At 43.3% G+C, this 22,719-nt stretch overlaps 9 non-coding genes across 9 annotated transcripts; all 9 read left to right on the top strand.

Annotated features, from left to right (window-relative positions):
* Nucleotides 1-9,685: 9,685 nt before the first annotated feature.
* TRNAW-CCA (transfer RNA tryptophan (anticodon CCA)) lies at nucleotides 9,686-9,757 on the top strand. Its single transcript has one exon. It is a non-coding gene; the product is annotated as a tRNA-Trp (tRNA).
* A 2,906-nt stretch (nucleotides 9,758-12,663) lies between these two features.
* Nucleotides 12,664-12,735, top strand: TRNAW-CCA (transfer RNA tryptophan (anticodon CCA)). Its single transcript has one exon. It is a non-coding gene; the product is annotated as a tRNA-Trp (tRNA).
* Nucleotides 12,736-13,787: 1,052 nt separating this feature from the next.
* TRNAW-CCA (transfer RNA tryptophan (anticodon CCA)) lies at nucleotides 13,788-13,859 on the top strand. Its single transcript has one exon. It is a non-coding gene; the product is annotated as a tRNA-Trp (tRNA).
* A 2,819-nt stretch (nucleotides 13,860-16,678) lies between these two features.
* On the top strand, nucleotides 16,679-16,750 carry TRNAW-CCA (transfer RNA tryptophan (anticodon CCA)). The gene has a single exon. It is a non-coding gene; the product is annotated as a tRNA-Trp (tRNA).
* A 946-nt stretch (nucleotides 16,751-17,696) lies between these two features.
* Nucleotides 17,697-17,768, top strand: TRNAW-CCA (transfer RNA tryptophan (anticodon CCA)). The gene has a single exon. It is a non-coding gene; the product is annotated as a tRNA-Trp (tRNA).
* A 953-nt stretch (nucleotides 17,769-18,721) lies between these two features.
* Nucleotides 18,722-18,793, top strand: TRNAW-CCA (transfer RNA tryptophan (anticodon CCA)). Its single transcript has one exon. It is a non-coding gene; the product is annotated as a tRNA-Trp (tRNA).
* A 1,130-nt stretch (nucleotides 18,794-19,923) lies between these two features.
* On the top strand, nucleotides 19,924-19,995 carry TRNAW-CCA (transfer RNA tryptophan (anticodon CCA)). The gene has a single exon. It is a non-coding gene; the product is annotated as a tRNA-Trp (tRNA).
* An 871-nt stretch (nucleotides 19,996-20,866) lies between these two features.
* On the top strand, nucleotides 20,867-20,938 carry TRNAW-CCA (transfer RNA tryptophan (anticodon CCA)). The gene has a single exon. It is a non-coding gene; the product is annotated as a tRNA-Trp (tRNA).
* A 1,110-nt stretch (nucleotides 20,939-22,048) lies between these two features.
* TRNAW-CCA (transfer RNA tryptophan (anticodon CCA)) lies at nucleotides 22,049-22,120 on the top strand. Its single transcript has one exon. It is a non-coding gene; the product is annotated as a tRNA-Trp (tRNA).
* The last annotated feature ends 599 nt before the right edge of the window (nucleotides 22,121-22,719 follow it).

The raw sequence follows: 22,719 nt of genomic DNA, 5'->3' as shown, positions 1-22,719 counted from the left end.
TCTCTCTCTCTCTCTCTCTCTATCTATCTATCTATCTATCTCTGTCTATCTATCTATGTCTATCTATCTCTAATATTATCAAAGTTGAAAGTTAGCTGAGTAGACACTCTCTCTCTCTCTCTCTCTCTCTCTCTCTCTCTCTCTCTCTCTCTCTCTCTCTCTCTCTCTCATATGTCTATCTATCTATATATCTGTCTATCTATCTATCTATCTATGTATCTTCTTATCTCTACATTGCATTCATTAACGCAGAATTTCATTTCTCATCTATTTTTATAAAAATTTTTCATATAACTGTTCCCCATTAGTCCAGGTTCGGAATTTTGTATGTACATTGCACATCTCAGTAAGTTTATAATCCCTCTGATGTAAGAAGTGAGCCAGAACCCATACTATACGAGGAACCCATTGTGGACAATAAGAACGTAACTACAACAATGAAAAATATTTTTTTTGTTACGTTTTTATACCAGAAAGCAACGACTCAAATTTTGTGAGACTGACTCATAGCACTCACACGATAACCAGAGTTTACCATCATAATTAGGGAAGGATTAACAAAGATAGATTAATTAAAGGCTAGTAAAAGTCCAGGTCTTGATCGCTTCTATCCACGAGTAATTAGAAACGTCCAAACACGAAGTTACCAAACTGTTAACCCATGGTCTCACGTCTTGTGTTTGTATCACCACTGCATTTAGAAGTAGTGGCGGCTTTGCACTCAGATCTATATAGATAATAAGAGTATCTCTCTTTTTCTCTACATTTGTAGATAAAAAAAAAAGCTTTTAATCACAATTATTGGAGTAGACTTAATCCTATGGGTCAACGTCCATGGATCGGTTCTCATCCGCGAGCTTCATAGGGTAAAGATTCCGTTACATTTTTTCCGACTTTCATTTATTCTTTCAGTCCATCTCTTCCACTACTTTTCCATCTCATTCATAAGACCTCCTATCCTTCCCTCCCTCTGTTGACACCCCCTTCCCATCCCTCCGTTTCTGTCCTTCTCCATCCCTCAAGCCACATTACGTTGTTCTTCATGCCTGCTAATTACCCTCTCTGTGCTGTCCATTAGCTCCTGGGAGAGACGAGGAAAAAGAAATAAGATAACTGATGAAGTGGACCAAATACCAAATGAAAATGATGAGGACACAATCAGACTGGGGTGTGGGAGAGGCAGCGAAATACGCCCTGCCCGCTGATGGAAAGGGTCATGATGAATCATTCTCAGATGCTTTTTTGTTTTTTTTTTCTATCATCATTTCCTCGTTGTCCTCCACTTCCCCATATCTCTCTCTCTCTCTCTCTCTCTCTCTCTCTCTCTCTCTCTCTCTCTCTCTCTCTCTCTCTCTCTCTCCATCTATCTATCTATGTCTATCTATCTCTACATTATCAAAGTTGAAAGCTGAGTAGACACTTCCTCTCTCTCTCTCTCTCTCTCTCTCTCTCTCTCTCTCTCTCTCTCTCTCTCTCTCTCTCTCTCTCTTTATTCGACGTCTCGCTGAGGCGCTTTCGATTCTCCTTAATCACTCCCCGAGTGTAACAATCTTGTGTACGATTTTCTCTGATTATTCTCCATTCCAGTAATGTCACAGTATACGTCTCTCTCTCAGTCAGGTGTGTTGGATCTGTAGGTCTCACTGGTCCTTCAGTATCCTTTCCCATAACATTTTACGACGTTCCCCAAAAGTATATTACCTCTTAAAGATTTGCCTATGATCATCGCCCTCTTTTTTATCATGCCCAAGAATAAACTATATATATATACACACACACACACACACACACACACACACACACACACACACACACACACACACACATAAACATTTTAACGTATACCTATACATACACAGACATATACACAAATACACAAGTACATATTCATACTTGCTGCCTTCATCCATTCTCGTCGCCACCCCACCACACATGAAATATATATATATATATATATATATATATATATATATATATATATATATATATATATATATATATATATTGTCACCCAACCCATGTTATTTTTGAGAACTGCCTCTAAACATTTTTAATGACCCTTGCTATATTTGAGATATATCTTAGGACATAGATTTAGGAAAGGGCGTAATACATCCCATTATGCCTTACCTTTTAGAAATACATGAGGTTGTGTTGTAAGTGTGTACAACAGGAAACTGGCAGAAAGATATATTGGAAATAGACAGCGAGTTAATATATTGCCATCATTATACCGCTTGGCTTAGTGGGGAAACATTTTATGTGTTTGTACAGTTGTTCCTGGAACTAAATTTCTGTTGTTTTTCTATCAGATTCACATGGATTAAATTGTTTCCAAATTTTCGTTTTTCTGCTATGGAATGGCACAGTTATGATATTAAATTTGACAGCACGTCTGTGTCCACCTTTGGTTTTGGAAATATTCGTATTCATATGGGTGACTGTATGTATAATGTATACATACTAGCAGTCAGTATATGTGAGAGTAACATGCAAAATAGTGTATATGTATGTGTATAAAGTTGAAAGACGGGGCCACATTAGAGTAAAACTCTCTCCCTGCAACACACAAATGGTAATCACAAATTGTAATTACACACACACACACACACACACACACACACACACACACACACACACACACACACACACACACACGTACAGAAGGAAGGGAGAAATCATTGTAGTCCCAGATAGGCTTGTGTAGTCTGCATCATGGTCGGGAAGATGATCATGCACAGACATATTCATGTAGAGAAATAGATGTAGATATAGATGTAGATATAGATATAGATATACATGTGTTATATCTTTATTATTTCCCTGGAGAGGAGAGAGGTCGTTAGCGTCTGGAATGTTTATTATATCTGGATTTCCAATTAGAACGATTTTTTTGTTGTTTTTTTGAGAGAGAGACGAGGATAGTGATATTAGGAGCTACGTGGGTCTTTACTTATCTGTGTGTTATCTAGATGTGAGGCCCCATGACCCTTGACCCTCATGACCCATGACCTTCATGACCCTCATGACCCATGACCTTCATGACCCAAGTAAGAGAAGGGTGGAGGGTAGAGGGGGAGGGGGGAGAATTGGCAGAGAGATCACGAGAATTGAAGATAAAGTTTAGAGATTGAATAGTGTTGAGAAGAGGGGGATATGGGGGGGGGGATGGTAGATAAATGGGTAGATAAGAAGTAGACGAGGAGGACGAGAAAGGAAGATATAAAGAAGAATATGTGAAATAGGAGAGAAGACAGGATCACAGAGAATGGACGAAGGAGACAGGACCGGAGGGAGAGAGAGAGAGAGAGAGAGAGAGAGAGAGAGAGAGAGAGAGGAGAGAGAGAGAGAGATGACTGCTTTCTGAGCGTGGGCATTTTCAAAGCAATACGTCGATGGATTTCCTCGAAATTTATTATTCGCCGTCAAAAGGGAAATAAAAGAAAAAAATAATGTAGCGTCCAGAGGATCTTCATTTTGAACAATTAATCTCTCTCTCTCTCTCTCTCTCTCTCTCTCTCTCTCTCTCTCTCTCTCTCTCTCTCTCTCTCTCTAAAAACAAAGAGAAAACAAACTGAACGTGTGTGTGTGTATTTGTGTGTGTGTGTGTGTGTGTGTTCGACACATTTGGCCTGGGTTCAAATGAGAGGATCAAGTGCTTACGATTTAATCATGGAAATGTACCGTCAGTCATCTTGTTTATACATACCAGTTATGGTATGAATAACTGTGTGAATACGGTCATGTTTGGCCCACTGATAAATAGAGACATTGGGAAAGTAAATATTTTCTAAAAAAGTAAATATTTTGAAAGAGATGAATCGTTGTTGTTATAAATGTTCATGGCGAGAATGTGACTCCTTGTCCCCTTCTCTCTCTCTCTCTCTCTCTCTCTCTCTCTCTCTCTCTCTCTCTCTCTCTCTCTCCCTCTCCTTGCTTGAACCTTGGGGGTCTGTGGAACTCTCTCTCTCTCTCTCTCTCTCTCTCTCTCTCTCTCTCTCTCTCTCTCTCTCTCTCTCTCTCTCTCTCTCTCTCTCCTTCTTCTTTGTCTTACTCTCTCTTCTCTCGTCTCTCTCTCTCTCTCCTCTCTCTTTTTGGTTCTTTGAACCTTTTCTTTTCTCTCTTCTCCTTCTTTCTTCTCTTCCCTTTCCCCACTACAGCCTACCTTCTGCTACTGCTGAAGTCCTAACCACTACTCCTCTACATCTCAGTTCTTCAAAGCACATGCAGTCTCGTCCCGTCTTCTCTCAGAGCACCAGTACAGGGTATGTCGAGACTGCAAGGTGTGCAGGGAACCTCACGTAGGTGGTGTGTGTGTGTGTGTGTGTGTGTGTACCATCCACCACCCTCAGGTCCTCCTCGTTCGAGGCTTTTGGTGTATCCTTTCACAGTTGCCCTCGACATTCTTGAAGTACCTGACAGGACGTGGCATGCATACGTCTTTGCCAACGGGTCTTCCCACACTTTGGGCCTCACCCGCCACCATATTCTCTCTTCGTTGATGCACTTGTCTTCCTCGCCAGGCATCACAACGCAGTGATCGTTGATGCAAAGACGTACTTCAAGCTTAACCTCTCGACAGCGTCGTCCCTCGGGGGTTTCTGACCGTTGTGTTTGCGTTCTCCTTTTCCTTTTACGTAAAGGATGATCAACTTACGATCATATTCATTCTTACGCCGACAGTTCCACTCGAACAGAACTCATTTTCCCTCCCTTTCTCACAATCACCGACATTCAGAGTTACCAGCGTTCACAATCACCGACATTCACAGTTACCAGCGTTCAAAATCACCGACATTCACAGTTACCAGCGTTCACAATCACCAGCATTCACAGTCCGCAGCGTTCACCAACTCTAGTATGCGCAGGTCACAGCGCTATTACGAAAACCATCGAAAATCGAATTTTCTCGTGGACTAGAAGGGGAGAGGGACACCAACCCAAGTGGAATGGAGTAAGGGAAAAATCCACGAGCAGTGAGCCATTGATGGGATGGCGCCATCAACGAATGATACCCCATCACCAACATCAATGACACATCGCTAGACGCTTGCCGGACCGCGGGAGCTTCGCCTTGGCCATCATCGAAGGCAACATCGTCAGTAATATCAACATCACATCGCTTATAGTCCTCTGCTGGACTGTGGAAGCCTCAGCTGTGAGTGAACACAGGAAGCCAAGTAGCAGGTGTGGCTGAGCACAACGTTCTTAGTTCCTCGTAGAATTTATTTCTTAGGCTGTCTGTAAATCCTGTAGTTATCTTACTCAAGAAATACATATACGTGTATTTCTTAAGATATTTCCCACAGAACTTGCAAAGAGATGGCAGGACCGCTTAGGTCTGATGGTAATATAAACTGGAAAGTTTTCGCTTTAAGTAAAGTCTCTTACGTGGCTTGACTGAGGGACAGTGTAACATTTAACGTGAAGTTTATCTTTCCATTGAGGTCTGACAGAGGAGTCTTTGTGATCATCGTAATCCGTGTTGCGTTGCGGTTCACAGGATAAAAACGTTTTACACAACAAGAGCCGCTTACTGACACCAAAAGGAAAAAGAAAAGAAAAGATGATGATTTTTTTTTTCTTTCATTGCTCTCACCGATACTTTCTTCCTCGAGATTGAAATGAAATCAGAGGTGCTTTGTCATAGTTACACAGCGTGAGAGAAAACTGAAAAGACAAACTCGCGTCTTGTTGGTGTGAGATTGGCTCAAAATATGAGTGTGATTACGAAGGAAATATATATATATATATATATATATATATATATATATATATATATATATATATATATATATATATATATAGCGTTTCGACCCGGTGATCGAACCTGGATTGGTGGTAGAGGGAGACATGGTGGTGTATATATATATATATATATATATATATATATATATATATATATATATATATATATATAGAACAGCCATCTATTTCAGGGCAATTGGTCGATTAACTTAGTATTTTCAAAGTGATTGAAAGAGATCGAGTCCAAATGACGTATGGTATTGAGAGGAGCGATGAAGTGTTACGGATAGAGAGAGAGAGAGAGAGAGAGAGAGAGAGAGAGAGAGAGAGAGAGAGAGAGAGAGAGAGAGAAGAATGGATCGTTCCAGCTTTCAGGGAGATGCGAGGGAGTGTTTCGAGCAATGGAAGGGAGAGGAAGGGAGACCGAATTCCAGTTCAGCGGGAGAGAATGCGAGTAAAGTCCTAACTATGAGTGGAAAAGATGAACGACAAAGCTGCCAGTTCAGAGAGAGAGAGAGAGAGAGAGAGAGAGTTATGTCCCCGACTGAGAAAACGGGAGTTAAACTTACCTTTTAAGAAAGGTAGAGAAGAGAAGTCAGATACCCAGGAGAGGAAAAGATGATGATGATTGAAGTTGTTGTCGACTTTAGGGAAGGGAAGCGGAGCAAAGGATTGACTTAACGTCGTCTTAATGGCGAGAAAGTATAAGGGTAAAAGTCCTAAATGTTCGAGGGATGGAAGGAAGGAATGGGGGGGGGGGGGGGGGGGGGGAGGAAAGAAAACCACCAGCCTTTCCCATCATTCCTTTGGTCCGACCGTCGTCTACTAGAGGGAGTAAATGCTACACACTCTCCACGTATCGCCCAGTGCTCGATCGAGTATTTTTGGACGAAACATGTAACATGCGAAGGGGTTCCTGAGGCAGCGTCCACAGCGCTTTCATTTCCCTCCCTCCCTCACTCTCTCTCTTCTCCCTCACATCCATCCCGCGTCCTAACCACCCAACATAAGAAAAAGCCTGCACAGGGACGAGATCTATCTGTGTGTGTGTGTGTGTGTGTGTGTGTGTGTGTTGGAGGCTTCAGACCTTGGCCAATTACATAGTCTGTGCTTGCAGCACTCGCTCCGTCTTTTGCTATCAGGCAAGCACTTGACGAACACTCATTCAATAATGGCGTTTTACTCGTGGCTCTGGAGCCTCCAACATATAGAAAAAGGACTGATGATTAGATCTGTGTCACAACGCAATCATAAGGTAATGAAAACGGGAAATGTTGCGAGTATGTCTTTGATTCTCTTTGTTGATAGTTGTTTGTTTATATTCCCCTTTGGTAGGGTTCAGTAGATGTGAATGATGAATCGTTTGACCATTTCTGAATTTATGATGTTCTCAGCAGTTGAATCTCAATAATTTCCTCGCTTCTGGTTTTGCTTCCCACAATCCTAACTTATATCAAAGAATATAAGAACAGTATGATTTGATGGACGAACTATGACATTACCCTTGTTAGTTGGTTATCATAACTTCCTTAGTGGAAAGTGGGACGATTATAACGTTACCTGATCGAGCAGTGCAGAAACCGACGCTGTGTTTCAACACCTCTTCTTCGAAGAGAACACAAAGTGGGGACAGTCCTGTAGAGGAAGAAAATGCCGAAAGGGAGGAAGTGAATGGAGAGAGAGAGAGAGAGAGAGAGAGAGAGAGAGAGAGAGAGAGAGAGAGAGAGAGAGAGAGAGAGAGATTTACTCTAAGCAGCACAGACATCATTACGTTATTTAGGGGATAATGAAGCAGTGGTCTTCGTTGTCATGATTTGAGGGATCAGCCTCGACTTTGTACGGCTTAGAAGCAGCTTAAGGAATCTCACAGAGCCAAGCTCCAGTGCTTTAGGGAATGAATGAGGCTGACAGTTGAACTGGGGGCCACAAGTGATCCTGGAAAGCGCGAAAGGCATTCTAACTCAACGTGCATACTCATACAAGAGACTAAGATACTGGATGGGTTCGACTGTGGTGTGAGGATTGCTGGTCCCGGGGCTGACTGGAGCACATAATGTTGTTCAGTGGAGTGGTGGTCACAGAGATGGTACTGGGTAGAGGATCGTGGTAAAGCAACGGCTTCTTGTAAGCTCACTGGGCCCTTATCATCGAAGGCCCAACGTCACAAGACATGATCATTTCTGGGTGGATATCTCTCGAAAACTGACTCACTCGCTCGCCATCGGTAGGCGACTCATTATCCCAGCTGTGGTGCTTTTACCTCAGCCCGAGTGGGTATGACTATTCATATACCGGAGGAACGATGAACAGCTTGGTGTGGGCTGTACGTCCTCTCCCCTCGCATGGGATCGAACCCGCTCAGAGGATTGGAAGTCAGCAATGTTAACCGCTACACCACCCACCACCGAGACATGTGGGTATTATGAGACTAATGAGAGGAAGAGAAAACTTCCCAAAGTAACTTGTGAGCTGGGAACTGCTATGTTGGTAACCTGTGAGCTGGGAACTGCTCTGTTGGTAACTGGTGAGCTGGGAACTGCTATTTTGGTCACCTGTGAGCTGGGAACTGGTGAGCTGGGAACTGCTATGTTGGTAACTGGTGAGCTGGGAACTGCTATGTTGGTAACTGGTGAGCTGGGAACTGCTATGTTAGTAACTTGTGAGCTGGGAACTGCTATGTTGGTAACAGTTGAGCTGGGAATTGCTATGTTGGTAACAGTTGAGCTGGGACTGCTAAGTTGGTAACTGGTGAGCTGGTAACTACTGTGTTGGTAACTAATAACGGCTGCTCTTAGCTTTAGACTAACATGTGATTGGTTAGGAGGAGCCACCATGCCTGCCATCCAGGGGTCCGGCCCACAGACACACTCACGTTGGTCGATACACACACGTTGAGGGGCGGCTCGCTCATGCTGGCTGGACGAATGTGGCTCATCCGTAGACACTTGACGCAGAGACCACCATCAGGAGCCCCGTCCTCTGGGTCTTGCAAGCAGATAAAGGTAGATTTAAAGATTAGAAAAGACGAGAGTGTTAAGCTGACATAAAAAGCCCCACAGAGAGTGTCAGAAACCTGTTGAAAACGGAGGTGAGGAAGCAGGTAGACATACCTGAAAGCAGAAGCGAGAAAGAAGGTAAACATGCACGAAAACAGAATCGAGGAAGAAGGTAAACATCTACGAAAGCAGAAGCGAGGAAGCGATGCTGATGATAAACATACCAGCTTCATCTCGTATGATATTCAGTGTTGTGTTGAGGCAAATTTCCTGCCAATCCTCTTTTAGAATTCTTTGTCCCTCACAGGGAGAGGAGAAGCGTTCAAGAGGACTCCCCCGCAAGCCTCGCTTAGGATACCATACATGAAGAAAAAGAAAAGAATACAAAAGGCATTCTAACAGCAACAGACTTTCTAGAATCTAACGAGGCTGTTTGTGGTAGTGAAAGAGAACAGAAAGTCATAGATCATTGCTTCACGAGTAGAATAACATACAGGGTTTTCAAGCAGAAAAAAAATCTGTTAAAGTTTTCAAATAACTAATGAAGTCCAAAATGTCAGGCAAAAATAGCTCTTAAAAGTGCTCCGAGAAGACAATTATCCAACGCCTTACAACTAACTATTTTGATAACTACTCTTACTCGTGTAAGAAGTCTGTTGAGTAGTTTAAGGTCTGGTAGTTTAAGTCTGGCAGTTGACGGTCGGGGGAGACAATTCAACCTTATTTTCTTCACTATAATCTCCGATAAATGATGAACAAAGACTTGACTCACTGAAGACCAAGGGTCGAGTGTATTCTCTCTCTCTCTCTCAAGCTGGTGGGAGAGACGATGCCTTGAGTCGAGGACATTTCCGACCCTCTCTGTACCACCTGCTGGCTTCCCACGAGCCACTCATGTCAGCACAACTTTATAATAGCTGGCTGGCCTCTTGCAACCAGCCGGCCCCGTGGCGCAATGGTAGCGCGTCTGACTCCAGATCAGAAGGCTGGGTGTTCGAGTCACTCCGGGGTCAATGAGTTATTTAATATAATTGGCAGTATTGACTCTCCTGTAGCTTCCAGTACATACTTTACTAATCTTAGTAAAATGTGATATATATATATATATTTTTTTTTTTATTATACTTTGTCGCTGTCTCCCGCGTTTGCGAGGTAGCGCAAGGAAACAGACGAAAGAAATGCCCCCCCCCCCATACACATGTATATACATACGTCCACACACGCAAATATACATACCTACACAGCTTTCCATGGTTTACCCCAGACGCTTCACATGCCTTGATTCAATCCACTGACAGCACGTCAACCCCGGTATACCACATCGCTCCAATTCACTCTATTCCTTGCCCTCCTTTCACCCTCCTGCATGTTCAGGCCCCGATCACACAAAATCTTTTTCACTCCATCTTTCCACCTCCAATTTGGTCTCCCTCTTCTCCTCGTTCCCTCCACCTCCGACACATATATCCTCTTGGTCAATCTTTCCTCACTCATTCTCTCCATGTGCCCAAACCACTTCAAAACACCCTCTTCTGCTCTCTCAACCACGCTCTTTTTATTTCCACACATCTCTCTTACCCTTACGTTACTCACTCGATCAAACCACCTCACACCACACATTGTCCTCAAACATCTCATTTCCAGCACATCCATCCTCCTACGCACAACTCTATCCATAGCCCACGCCTCGCAACCATACAACATTGTTGGAACCACTATTCCTTCAAACATACCCATTTTTGCTTTTCGAGATAATGTTCTCGACTTCCACACATTCTTCAAGGCTCCCAGAATTTTCGCCCCCTCCCCCACCCTATGTTCCACTTCCGCTTCCATGGTTCCATCCGCTGCCAGATCCACTCCCAGATATCTAAAACACTTCACTTCCTCCAGTTTTTCTCCATTCAAACTCACCTCCCAATTGACTTGACCCTCAACCCTACTGTACCTAATAACCTTGCTCTTATTCACATTTACTCTTAACTTTCTTCTTCCACACACTTTACCAAACTCAGTCACCAGCTTCTGCAGTTTCTCACATGAATCAGCCACCAGCGCTGTATCATCAGCGAACAACAACTGACTCACTTCCCAAGCTCTCTCATCCCCAACAGACTTCATACTTGCCCCTCTTTCCAATCATCACGGCCTATATCTCTTCTCGGTGAACGTTCTGTGTGTGTGTGTATATATATATATATATATATATATATATATATATATATATATGATAACTTATATAATGTGAAATGGAGAGACATGTGTTTGAAGATGAACTTTAATTTCAGTAGCTGACACCAGTCTGCTGGCCAGTGAGTTAATAAGGTTGACAGGACCCCCAAAATGAGGGTCCTAATCGGATTTTCCCTTACACAAAGTTGGAATGAAAGGAATCCTAATGATGTTATTCGGGCAGTTCCCTCCTGACCACGTCCGCTGGAGGGTAGGTGGGTCATGTTCTGACCTCGCTGGAACGACGGATCCTCCCCACAACGTATCGACCTCCTAACTGTGGGTAATCCAGTCACGATCGTCCAGGGCTCCGACTCGGCCTCAGGCCATATAGCTCAACACACGAGGGACTCACTGAGGGTTAACATGCCACAAGGGACTCACAATGAGGGTTAACATGCCACAAGGGACTCACTGAGGGTTAACATGCCACAACGGACTCACAATGAGGGTTAGCATACCACAAGTGACTCACAATGAAGGTTAGCATACCACAAGTGACTCACAATGAGGTGTTAGCATACCACAAGTGACTCACAATGAAGGTTAGCATACCACAAGTGACTCACAATGAGGTGTTAGCATACCACAAGTGACTCACAATGAAGGTTAGCATACCACAAGTGACTCACAATGAGGGTTAGCATGCCACAAGTGACTCACAATGAGGGTTAGCATACCACAAGTGACTCACAATGAAGGTTAGCATACCACAAGTGACTCACAATGAGGTGTTAGCATACCACAAGTGACTCACAATGAGGGTTAGCATACCACAAGTGACTCACAATGAGGGTTAGCATACCACAAGTGACTCACAATGAAGGTTAGCATACCACAAGTGACTCACAATGAGGGTTAGCATACGACAAGTGACTCACAATGAGGGTTAGCATGCCACAAGTGACTCACAATGAGGGTTAGCATACCACAAGTGACTCACAATGAGGGTTAGCATACCACAAGTGACTCACAATGAGGGTTAACATACCACAAGTGACTCACAATGAGGGTTAGCATACCACAAGTGACTCACAATGAGGGTTAACATGCCACAAGTGACTCACAATGAAGGTTAGCATACCACAAGGGACTCACAATGAGGGTTAGCATACCACAAGTGACTCACAATGAAGGTTAGCATACCACAAGGGACTCACAATGAAGGTTAGCATACCACAAGGGACTCACAATGAGGGTTAGCATACCACAAGTGACTCACAATGAGGGTTAACATACCACAAGGGACTCACAATGAGGGTTAACATGCCACAAGGGACTCACAATGAGGGTTAACATACCACAAGGTCGTTGTGTGTGCGGCAGAGTAGTTCAAGGTGGAGCAGTATGTATCACACTGTTGTACAGACGCAGACTTGAGAGCGTATCTTCATCTTAACGTCGCCTCTCAGGGCGATGTGCCACCTACGTGTGTTGAGATCCTGTCCGTCTTTCCATCTGTAACACTGTCATTTCCATCTGTGTTACTCAGAGCCTCGGAGGTGGAGTTGATCGAGCCCAGCCCGAACCAGGCTGCTGGCTCACGTCTTTCTCATGTGTTCACACAAGCATGATAACGTTGGAGGAAGATGAGTTTGTTCGGTGTAAGGTCGGTTGTAAATATGAACTCCCGCGCTGTCACAAATGTTTAAGTCATTGTTATCATCACCAACACTGTGTTCCAGCAGGCCCCGTGGCGCAATGGTAGCGCGTCTGACTCCAGATCAGAAGGCTGGGTGTTCGAGTCACTCCGGGGTCAACGTCGATGTCATTTATTCATTTGCAGAACTGACATTGTATTTAGCTTCTCAACCGACATCGGAGTATCACTTTGAACACGCTTGCTGGCTGACCACACTGTAAGGTCTGTAGATGTAGTGATGTGCCATTACCCTGAATGTAATTCATGTATGTCCCAGATGATGAGATGCTGTGGCATGGAGAAATACCTTCCTGGAGACGAACTCCCGCCACAACAGTTGACATCAGTTGGCTAATAACTGATAGGGTTCTCAAGAGCTCCAGCTAAAATGGCGGTCTTATTGGCTCTTGCTCTTTTTTTTCTCTTCTTGCGAGGTGGAGAGCGGTGAGTCCTCATGATGTTGGTCATTGGTTCTTTACCACCCACTTCCACATTCGTGGTTATGTGTTGACCTCGCTTGAACCCCACATCCCGTGGGGTAATACCTATTTGCGGAGCCGTGGGCTCATTTAGCTATGGTCAACAAAATCATGGATTCTTCTTCCACGAACTTCTTAGTCATTCAGAGTCCCGGGGGCCAATTCCTCGAGCGTGAGCTATGCTGCAGACATTCCTGGAACTGACTTTAAAAGAACAGCGTATCACAAATAGATTTTTTGGTGCGCAGAATTCCTGGCTGACTCTCTTGTCACTCTTCACGTTACACCAGCACTAATGATGGTGCAATGTGACGCCATAATGTCTATACATCTAGGAATATTGGTGTTCATAATAATTCCATTTGTATCATGATCATTTCCATCGTGTCCTCAGGATTGCTGGTTTCGTAGCTTGCATTGCCATCTGTGAATTACGGGATCGATACCCCGAAACAAGCAGCTGGTTCGCATCATTCTCACTCACGCTTGATTGCTCTGGAAATGTTACGTGAAGAAAACAGAAGACTGTGATGATGGATGAGCAAGACGAGTGTACTGTGCAAGGCTGGTGGCGAATATGAAGGAAAAAAGGAAGACATTTCCCACACTGTTCTTGGCACCAGTGACAGACTACCGCGCCAAAACTAATGTTTAATACACCCATATCATCGCCATCACCGTGTTCCAGCGGGCCCTGTGGCGCAATGGTAGCGCGTCTGACTCCAGATCAGAAGGCTGGGTGTTCGAGTCACTCCGGGGTCACGTTGATGATCAGTCATGTACAGAACTGACACAGCATTTAGTCCCTCAGCCGATAACGGAGTGTCACTTTGCCCCTCATTTAGTAATCACTGTTTACGTAGTTGTAGCAGTTAGCCGTAAGATATGCATGGAATCATGTTATCTACAAATAAGATGGTGTAAATGGGAGAATTACTTGATAAGCTCCTGTCTCAAGAGTTAAAGCCATTTGGCTGATAAGAGAATTATGATTATCACGACTCCAGAATTAGGGGTCGATAAATGGTCATTACTTTTTTCTCGATGGAGTGACGGGAATTTATTGATCTTGGTCAGTAGCCTCCTTGCTACAAGGGTGTAGGTGGGTCATGTATTGACCTCGCTTTGAACCACAGATCCTATGCTCATTATCCTATATGGGGAGCCAGCGCTGCTCAAGCCACGGTGGGTAGAATCCCGGTACTGACCACGAAGTTCTCAGTTCTTCAGTGTCCGGTTCTTCTTCGAGGAAGCATACCACAAGTAGACCACGCAGTGCTCGGGGAGCTGCTGCGTCACATGGTAGGCCGTTTTGATAACTGTTTCTTTCTCTACACCTCGAAGCTTTGGAACTCTCTACCCCTCCCATGTCTTTCCCCATGACTATGACCTGACACATTTTGAAATACAAGTCATTCAGTTCCTCCAAAACTCGTAAATACGTTCCCTTGTCTGTTCATTTTCTGTTTCATAATTCTCGCTATTCTCCAATTAAGACCCAGCCTTGATGTGGACTTTTTTCCGTGACTGGAGTCCCCAATGGAATATATATATATATATATATATATATATATATATATATATTTTATTATTATTATTATTATACTTTGTCGCTGTCTCCCGCGTTTGCGAGGTAGCGCAAGGAAACAGACGAAAGAAATGGCCCAACCCCCCCCCATACACATGTATATACATACGTCCACACACGCAAATATACATACCTACACAGCTTTCCATGGTTTACCCCAGACGCTTCACATGCCCTGCTTCAATCCACTGACAGCACATCAACCCCGGTATACCACATCGCTCCAATTCACTCTATTCCTTGCCCTCCTTTCACCCTCCTGCATGCTCAGGCCCCGATCACACAAAATCTTTTTCACTCCATCTTTCCACCTCCAATTTGGTCTCCCTCTTCTCCTAGTTCCCTCCACCTCCGACACATATATCCTCTTGGTCAATCTTTCCTCACTCATCCTCTCCATGTGCCCAAACCACTTCAAAACACCCTCTTCTGCTCTCTCAACCACGCTCTTTTTATTTCCACACATCTCTCTTACCCTTACGTTACTCACTCGATTAAACCACCTCACACCACACATTGTCCTCAAGCATCTCATTTCCAACACATCCATCCTCCTGCGCACAACTCTATCCATAGCCCACGCCTCGCAACCATACAACATTGTTGGAACCACTATTCCTTAAAACATACCCATTTTTGCTTTCCGAGATAATGTTCTCGACTTCCACACATTCTTCAAGGCCCCCAGGATTTTTGCCCCCTCCCCCACCCTATGATCCACTTCCGCTTCCAAGGTTCCATCCGCTGCCAGATCCACTCCCAGATATCTAAAACACTTCACTTCCTCCAGTTTTTCTCCATTCAAACTCACCTCCCAATTGACTTGACCCTCAACCCTACTGTACCTAATAACCTTGCTCTTATTCACATTTACTCTTAACTTTCTTCTTCCACACACTTTTCCAAACTCAGTCACCAGCTTCTGCAGTTTCTCACATGAATCAGCCACCAGCGCTGTATCATCAGCGAACAACAACTGACTCACTTCCCAAGCTCTCTCATCCCCAACAGACGTCATACTTGCCCCTCTTTCCAAAACTCTTGCATTTACCTCCCTAACAACCCCATCCATAAACAAATTAAACAACCATGGAGACATCACACACCCCTGCCACAAACCTACATTCACTGAGAACCAATCACTTTCCTCTCTTCCTACACGTACACATGCCTTACATCCTCGATAAAAACTTTTCACTGCCTCTAACAACTTTCCTCCCACACCATATATTCTTAATACCTTCCACAGAGCATCTCTATCAACTCTATCATATGCCTTCTCCAGATCCATAAATGCTACATACAAATCCATTTGCTTTTCTAAGTATTTCTCACATACATTCTCCAAAGCAAACACCTGATCCACACATCCTCTACCATTTCTGAAACCACACTGCTCTTCCCCAATCTGATGCTCTGTACATGCCTTCACCCTCTCAATCAATACCCTCCCATATATATATATATATATATATATATATATATATATATATATATATATATATATATATATATATATATATATATATATATATGTGTGTGTGTGTGTGTGTGTGTGTATATATATCACTCTTATGAAACATCATGTGTGAATCTTCATACTACACCATCACTGAGAATGATATAGTGTGTGACCACTGTGCGTGTAGTGAAGTACGTCTGAGAATATTAGTATTCATAATTTTACATCATTATCATTTCTAGTTTGTGTTTCTCGGAATTCAGGAACTGCATTAGTTTTCATTGCTCTTAAATGGTTCATATCTTACGTAGCGATTCACATAGGCATACATTATTCCCCTGAAAATTTTACGAAAAGAAAACAGAACCGTGGTATTGGATGAGCAAAACGAGTGTACTGTGTAAGGTGTTGGTAGCAAATATGACGCAAAGAACACATTTCTTCGCATCGTTCTTGGGACCACTTGATGGGCTATCTGGCCTCCTCTAATGTTTAAACCAACTTTATCATCACCCCCTCTGTGTACCAGCTGGCCCTGTGGCGCAATGGTAGCGCGTCTGACTCCAGATCAGAAGGCTGGGTGTTCGAGTCACTCCGGGGTCACGTCGAAGTCTAATCATTCGCAGATCTGACTTAGTATTTAGGTCCTCAGTTGATCACGGAGTGTCACTTTGTACACGCTTACTCAACTCACTGTAGATATGTAGATGTGCTAATGTGCCCTAAACATGAATGTAATTCATATTTGCCATAAATACGATGGTTTAGTAAAATCTCCAGAGAATTATGTGCTTGAAGGAGATATCTCACATCAATAATTGTCACCAAATCGGCTGAGAACAGAGCTAATATGGTCGTCGGGACTGTAAATTGAGGGTCCTATTCGGGTTAACCCTTACAAGATGGAGTGAACGGAATGCTATTGATGTTTTTCAGTGGCCCTTTGCCCCTCTCCCACAAGCGAGGTCATGGGTCGACCTCGTTTGGCAAGCATATAGATCCTCTGCACATCAGCTTCCATGGGGGAGAGAGTCGTGGCTGACCCACCCAACGGTCGTCAGAAACCCTCCGTCTCTCACGGTCTTGTCAGTGACTGGTATCTCGAGGAAGAACTCTGTAGCTACACATTGGATGAGCGGACTACAAAGAAGAGCTTATCACTAGTACAATTTCACTGTACAGTATTCCAGACTGACTACGTATGAACCTTCCTTCGTTATCAATCATTTCCAAGTGTTTTCAGTCTATACTACCAATAAGGGTAATGCAAAGTGTCGCTATATTGTCTATAAATCTAAGTGGATTACTATTAATCGTAATCTTATGTTATTGTTATCATTTGCATCACGTTTCTGAAGGTCTGGGATGTGTAATACCCCGCATTCCCATTTGTGAATCACGAGATCAAGTTCTGAATCAGGCAACGGTTCACAATCCCCTTCAGTTATTCACATGAGCGTTTATCTTTTTCTTTCCTTTTTTTTTTTCGAAATGTTTACGGAAAAGAAAGACCATGATAATGGATGATCAAGACGTTGTTAATGCGTGCGGCCCCGTGGCGCAATGGTAGCGCGTCTGACTCCAGATCAGAAGGCTGGGTGTTCGAGTCACTCCGGGGTCACAGGCTGTGTTTAATCATTTTCAGAACTGACGCAGTATTTAGGTCCTCAACTGATAACGGAGTGTCACTACTTTCTACACGCTTACTGATCACAGTAAGATATGTGGTTGGAGTAATGTGCCATGAATATGAGTGTGAGTAATATTTCCCCACAAACAAGATGGTGTAAAATGGGGGAAAAAAAGCCCTTGGCGTTCATTTCTCCCTCAACATTTGACACCCATTGGCAGATAACAGAACTCATATGGTCACCAGGACTCTAGAATTAGGATCCCAAATGTTTTTTCTTTTAACAAAATATCGTGAACGGAATCCTGTTTACGTAAGTCAGTGGCTTCTTGCCAGTTTCCACAAGGGTTTGGGTGTGTCATGGAATGCCCTCACTTGACCCACAGATCCTCTTCTTATCATCCTACGTGGGGAGCCGTAGATAACCCAGCCATGGTCGTCTGCCATGAACGTCTCGCTCATTCAGAGTCAGGTGGCTAATTCCTGGAGGAAGAACTATATTGCTATACATTCCAGGAATAAGAGGAGCCTATCGCACGGACGTTTTCCTTGCACATTGTTTCAGGCTGACTGTGTATACCTCTTATCTGTTATCTTCGACCTCCCTCACCAGTAAGGATGGCACACTGTGTCACCAAATATTGTTTAGTCATTATTCCGTCGATATTATTATCATTTCCGTCGTGCTTCTCAGAATTCTTGAAGTGCAGCGTTCACATCCTACTCAGCTTTTCACATGAGCATTTATTTTCCAGAAAATCTACGAAAAGAAGACGAAAGATTACATATGATTATGGATGAGCAAGACGAGTGTCCTGTGTAAGGTTGGTGGCGACCATGAAGCAAAACACATTTCCCACATCGTTCTTAGTACTCCTGAAGGACTCCTGCGCCTCCACTAATATTTAAGCCATCGTTGTCATCGCCACTGCTGTCCTCCAGCTGGCCCTGTGGCGCAATGGTAGCGCGTCTGACTCCAGATCAGAAGGCTGGGTGTTCGAGTCACTCCGGGGTCACGTTGATGATCAGTCATTTACAGAACTGACACAGCATTTAGTCCCTCAGCCGATAAGTGTAAGAGTCACTTAAGTACGCGCTTACTGATCACTGGATGATACGTACATAATGAGCCATAGATACGCATCCAGTTCACATTTGTCGTGAATATGATGATGTGAAACGGAGAACTGCTTACCTGGAGATGGGTTCTCACATCTCTAGTTGACAGAACAGTTGGCTGATTACGGAAGTAACTCGGTCATGATGAGGGGTCCAAATTGCTGTAAACTTTTTTCTCTTTTAAAAGATAGAGCGAACGGAATCCTATTGATGGTGGTCAGTGGGTCCATACCCACTTCCACAAGCGAGGTCATGTGTTGACCTCGTTTGAACCACAGATCTTGTGCCCATGAACCTTCCGGGGCTGATTTAGCCACGATCGTCGAAGTCCTGGACTCTATCTCGAATATCTCAAGTCATCCACAGTCCACAGCCAGTTCCTCGAGGAAGAACTACGTAGCTAGACAATCCAGGAACTGACTACACAGGAGATCATAACGCAAGGACATATTCCGTTTAACAGTGTTTCAAGCCTGACTTGTGTATCGCTTTATCTGTGTTATAAAATCTTTCCTTGTATCATTATTTTACATCCTCAGTAATGATGGTACAATGTGTCTCCATTATGTGTAGATATTATGAATATTGTTGATCAGTAATTCCATTTACATCATCATCATCATTTCCATCGTGTTTCTCAAAGTCTTGTAGGTGTACATAGTAGATGGCCTTGCCATTTGTAAATCAAGACATCAAGTTCCGAAAGAGAAACGTGGTTCACATCTTACGCAGCTACCTGTTCACATGAGCATATATATATATATATATATATATATATATATATATATATATATATATATATATATATATATATATATATATATATATATATATTCTTCCAGAAACTTTATGAAAACAAAAGACTTTGATAAAGGATAAGCAAGAAGAGTGTACTGTTTAAGATCAGTAGCAAAACTGAAGAGCGGAAGAGAACATACGCCACACCGTTCTTGGCACCAGTGATGGACTACCGCGCCTCCAACAGTGTTTAAGCCACCCTTATCATCACCACCATTATGATCCAGCTGGCCCTGTGGCGCAATGGTAGCGCGTCTGACTCCAGATCAGAAGGCTGGGTGTTCGAGTCACTCCGGGGTCACGACTGTTTTGAATCATTTGCAGAACTGTTAAATGAGTCCCACTTTAGGCACGCTCACTGATCGTTGTAAGATATGTACACGTAGTGATGTGCCATAGATATGAATCCTGTTTATATTTGTCACGAATAGGATGATGTAATTTGGAGAAATGCCTGCTTCATGATGGGCTCCGGCCTCAACAGTTGACCCCATTTGGCTGATAACAGGAGTTATGATGATCATCAGGACTTCGGGATGAGGGTCCTAAGCGGTTCCTAGTTTCTGCAAGATGTACTACTGGTGTTGGTCAGTGGCTCCTTCGTCCACTTATGCTAGAGCGTGGGTGAGTCATGTGTTGACATCGCTTTCAGTACAGATACTTTGAGCATTAGGCTACTCGGGGAGTCGGGCCTGACTCAATCATGGTCAAGAAAACCCAGGATTCTGCCATGAACCTCTTGAGACATCCAGAGTCCAGTGACCATTTCTTGAGGAAGAGCTGTATTGATAGACATTCCAAGAATCGCATAGAGAGGAGAACATGTAGTAATTGCATTTTCATTGCACAGTATTCCAAGCTGACTTTGTCTTTGTTTTAATGCGTCAGCCTGCAAATAAAGATGGTACAGTTGGTAGCCATTATGTCTGTGAATCTAGAGATATTGTTATTTATAATTCCATTGATATCATTATTAGATTCGTGTTTCTCAAAGTCTGGAAGGTATGGTAACATCCGTTACCATCTGTAAATAACGAGATCAAACTCCCAATGGGGAACCTGGCTCACATCCAACTCAGCCTCTCACATGAACATATTCTTATATTTCCATAAATTTTACGAAAAGGGAAAACAAACGACCAATGGATAAACACGAAGAGCATAGTATATGAGGCCCCGTGGCGCAATGGTAGCGCGTCTGACTCCAGATCAGAAGGCTGGGTGTTCGAGTCACTCCGGGGTCACGTTGGTGTACAGTCATGTGCAGAACTGACACAGTTTTTAGGATCTCAGCTGATAACAGAGTGTCTCTTTGCGCACACTGAGTGATCACTATGAGATATGTAGACGTCGTAAATATGTACCCAGTTCATGTTTACGACAAACAAGGTGTTGTAAATTGGAAAATGACATCTTGAAGCTGGGTTCCAGCCTCAGCGGTGGACATCAGCTGGATAATATGAGAACTGATGTGGTCGTCAGGGCTCCAGTATATGGGTCTAATTGGCTCTTACATATTACAAAATAGAGTGAACGGAATCCTGGTCAGTGACTCCTCTCTTACCATCACAAGAGCCTGTGTGTAGGTCATGTGTTGACCTCGTTTGAGAATCAGCCTATATGATGAGCCGGGGGGCTGACTTAACCATGGTCAACAATAATTCTCAACCATTCAGAGTTCGATGATTAACTCCTCGAGGAAGAACTATAAGACTTGACATATGAGGAATAATTTGGCTTATTTTAAAAAAGACTAAGTTTTTCACTTCCTCTAAAGTTCGTCAATACTTTCCCTCGTGTTTTCTTTTACCCTTACATGATCCTCTCTATATTGCAGACAAGACCCGGCCTTGATGTGGACTTTTTGTTTGTGACTGGAGCCTCCATAGAAAAATAGAAATCCCACAAGTACATTATCAATGCACAGTGTTCTAGGCTGTGTTTCAATCTGTATCATAAACCATCACTATGTATCATCATCCAGCGCCAGTAATAAGGATGGTACAATATGTCACCATTACATCTCGAAGGTGTAAGTAGCTTGCGCTGTCGTCTCTGATATATATATATATATATATATATATATATATATATATATATATATATATATATATATATATATATATATATATATATATTCCTATGAGTCCACGGGGAAAATGAATATCCCGGGTATTTTACGTAAGGAAAACAAAACTTGATAACGAGTGAGCAAGACGATTATGCCGTGAAAAGCAGGAGTCAAATATGAAGGAAAGAAACCCTTTCCCACACTGTTCTTAGCACTGGTGATGGACCCCGGCACCACCACTAAAGTTAAGCCAGCCTTATCATCACTACCGTGCTATTCCAGCGGCCCTGTGGCGCAATGGTAGCGCGTCTGACTCCAGATCAGAAGGCTGGGTGTTCGAGTCACTCCGGGGTCACGAAAATGTTTAATTATTTGCAGAACCTACACGGTATTTAGGTTCATAACTGATAACGGGTAATACTTTGTACTCGATTGCTTATCTGTGTGAGATGTATAGATGCAATACTGTGGCATAGGTATGAATGTCATTATTATTTGCCACGATTATGATGACAAGAGATGGAGGAATGAGTTTCTTGAAGATTGCTCTTGTCTCAACTGTTGACCCCGGTCGGCTGGTAACAGAGCTGATGTGGTCGTCAAATTCCAAGTGTTGAGGTTCTTAATTGCATCTTACATCCCTACAGGATGGAGTGGACGGAGGAAGCCTTTAGATGTTGGTCAGTGGCTCATATCCCGCTTCCACGAGCGAGGTCATGTGTTGACCTGGCTTGAACCGCGGGTCTTGTACACATCAACCAACGCGGGAAGCAAAGGTGAATGTAGCAAACACACTCATCAGATTTCCAGGATCCACAACGAACTTCTAACAGTCATTCACCATCCGATGGTAAGTACTTCTTCTATGTAGAGAGCTCCAGACTGACATATAGGCTGGATATGTATCACTTTCTGATATCAGAATTCATGTTTCCACTCACGTTACCATTCGTA

Source organism: Panulirus ornatus, chromosome 9 (assembly GCF_036320965.1).
Source record: "Panulirus ornatus isolate Po-2019 chromosome 9, ASM3632096v1, whole genome shotgun sequence".
NCBI lineage: Eukaryota > Metazoa > Arthropoda > Malacostraca > Decapoda > Palinuridae > Panulirus > Panulirus ornatus.
This window is presented reverse-complemented; position numbering and strand designations above follow the sequence as displayed.